This window comes from Chenopodium quinoa, unplaced genomic scaffold, assembly GCF_001683475.1.
Source record: "Chenopodium quinoa cultivar QQ74 unplaced genomic scaffold, ASM168347v1, whole genome shotgun sequence".
Taxonomy (NCBI): Eukaryota; Viridiplantae; Streptophyta; class Magnoliopsida; order Caryophyllales; family Amaranthaceae; genus Chenopodium; species Chenopodium quinoa.
The window spans coordinates 1-2,697 of record NW_018744180.1 but is presented as its reverse complement, the minus strand read 5'-3'; positions in this window follow the sequence as shown (position 1 = coordinate 2,697).

The window sequence follows — 2,697 nt, the reverse complement described above, 5'->3', positions numbered from 1 at the left end:
AGTTTAAATATGTGTGTTCATACTTTAATGTTTGAAGTGCTTTCCCTATTGTTGTGGACTAGAAGGGGGCATCCCTGCACCCCGCCGCCGCCGGCCGACCGGTTCGTGTTCGTGGCATGTGCGCGGTGTGGTGTGGTGTGGTGTGTCCAGTTTTTATGAGATTGTTCAGTTACGAAGTCCACAACAACGTTTGACTCGGTCTTTTAAACGTTGTAACTGTTCGCTGATTTTCCTCCACGATTATTTCCGTTGGTTAATTATCTCCAGCAGTTACGGTTTTCTTCTTCTGTAAAAACCTAGTATTTTCGTGGCTTTTGGAGAACACATAAATTCTTTCATTTTCTTCTTCTTTTGTTTTCGATTTTCCTCTACAGTTGTTCTGAGCATTTTGTGAGTTCCTAGTCTCTCTTTTTGAGTGCACATTAAGGGAGATCGCTGTGTGAAATCTTGGGGGGCAACGCCATCTCCGATTGCACCATAGTCGAGGCGAATTTTTCTTCTAAGACAGTGTTTCTAACACGTCACAGCGTTTTACATACATTAAGAAATTCGGCCCACATTCAATCTTTATTTTCTAATTTTACAATTTTTCATCCTACAATCCCACACCCTAGCTACCGAAACCACCTCGCCTCCTTCCCCATCGTTGAAGCACCCGAAACCCAAACCTTCATATGCTGGAAAATGGAAATAAAATGGGGAAGGGGGTTCGGAGGGGGGGGGGTCGTCGGCTGGGGAAGGGGGTGGTTCAACGTTAATGGCTGACTTTGGCTGTAGCGTTAATGGCTGGGTGGTTTTTGGTTTTTTTTTTTCTTTTTTTGGATATTTAATTAATTTTTTTTTAGCCAATTGACATGCAACACGTGACAAATATTTTTTTTTTTAAAAAACAACCTTTTCTTCAAGTAACTGGTAAACGGGATTAAAGAAAGAAAATACAAGTGAAAGTTGGATTATTGCAGAATAATAGAAAGTTGGGATTATTTAAAGTAAATTGGGCAAAGTTGAAATTATTACAGTGTATTTTTTCTTTATTTATTTATTCTTATGAGTCTAAGGTCCCGTTCACTTCACCTTATTCTTGCTGAATTGAAAGTATTTTTACTTAACTGAAATTATTTTTTACTGAACTGTTATTATTTTTGCTGAACTTAAATTATTTTTATGAACTGAAATTATTTTTGCTGAACTGAAATTATTTTTACTGATTTTCTAGTATATTTCTTCTTTAAGTTTACTGATTTTTACTGAACTGAAATTATTTTTTACTAAACTAATTTTTTTTAGAGGAACTGAACTAATTTTTACTGAATTGAAATTAATTTTATTGAACTGAAATTATTTTTACTAAATATTATTTTTTTTAAGGTGAAGTGAATCGGGCCTAACTTTTTAACAAGGGTCTAAGTTTTTTTTTTTCTTATGGCAAACAGTGAATTAAAGTGAAGTTAACTCACCTTAAATTCCACGTAAACCCCCAAATACTAACTAAAAATACTTGAACCCATTTAGTATCCTAAGTCTAACTAATACTCCGTACGAATATAATCTTGCACTTGCATCGCACTAGAGGAGGCCCATAAAACTTGCGTTTCACTAACGCTTCTTTCAAACTTCCAACATCAACCTTCCCAACGCATCGCCTGAATCTCGGTTTTGCTGCTAGCTACAAACCTTACCTCCATTTACAATGGTATGTCCAAATTCTCTCTCCTCTTCCTCTTTCTTCTCCATATTTAGGGTTTTACTCTGCAATTCTTAGCCAAAACATGTTAGATTACTTCTTGTTTTTGTTTATTTTGATTTTAATTTTTACTCATTGCTGTTGTAAACATATGTGTATGTTTGGTAATTTTGCTGGAATCTGGTTCAATTTAAGTGTTTTCTGTTAATTTATGATTAAGGTTTCGAATTTAAGGTTTTTTTTTTTTTTTTTTTTTTTAATTTGCTATTGAAATTTTGGGATTAAGAGTATAAATTGGGAATTTTTCATGAAATTCTAGGGTTTTAATGACAGAATATACATGTTTGTGGTATTTTTTTTTTGGATGCTGAGGGTTTTGTATTTGTAGGCGGATCCTGAATTGGAAGCCATCAGGCAAAGAAGAATGCAGGAGCTGATGGCACAATGTGGTGGAGGTGGTTCGGTATGAACTCGATCAATCGTGTTGATTTGTTCTCTATATTTTTCAAAGCTTTAGTGTGATTTATTTGTTACTGCACTGTGTATAGTATATTGCTGACTGTATGCCTCATTCAATTAGGGAAGTCAGCAGAACCCCGAACAACAGAAGGCTCAAGAAGAGGCAAAAATGTATGATTATATGTTACTGGGTAATTTGGTGGTATGAGTTAATGTTTGTTTGATGTGTTGTTTCTAATTTGTGCTAAATATCTTTGATTTGTTTGGCATGTGAAATGAAGGGAAGCTGAAGAACGAAGGCAGATGATGCTTGCTCAGATTATTTCTAGTGAAGCACGTGAAAGACGTAAGGATAACAAATTAATACGATGTTACTTATGTTTTATTTACTAGAACTATGAGTATTTGTTGATGAATAAGTAATGATTTTTAATTGAACAACAAATAGTCTGCTACTCTTATATTTTGTCATCATCAATCATTTGCATCTGTTAGTGGTGTAATGTGTGATTTACTTGTAGTGTCTGTATAAATGACCGATAGTTTGGTTTATC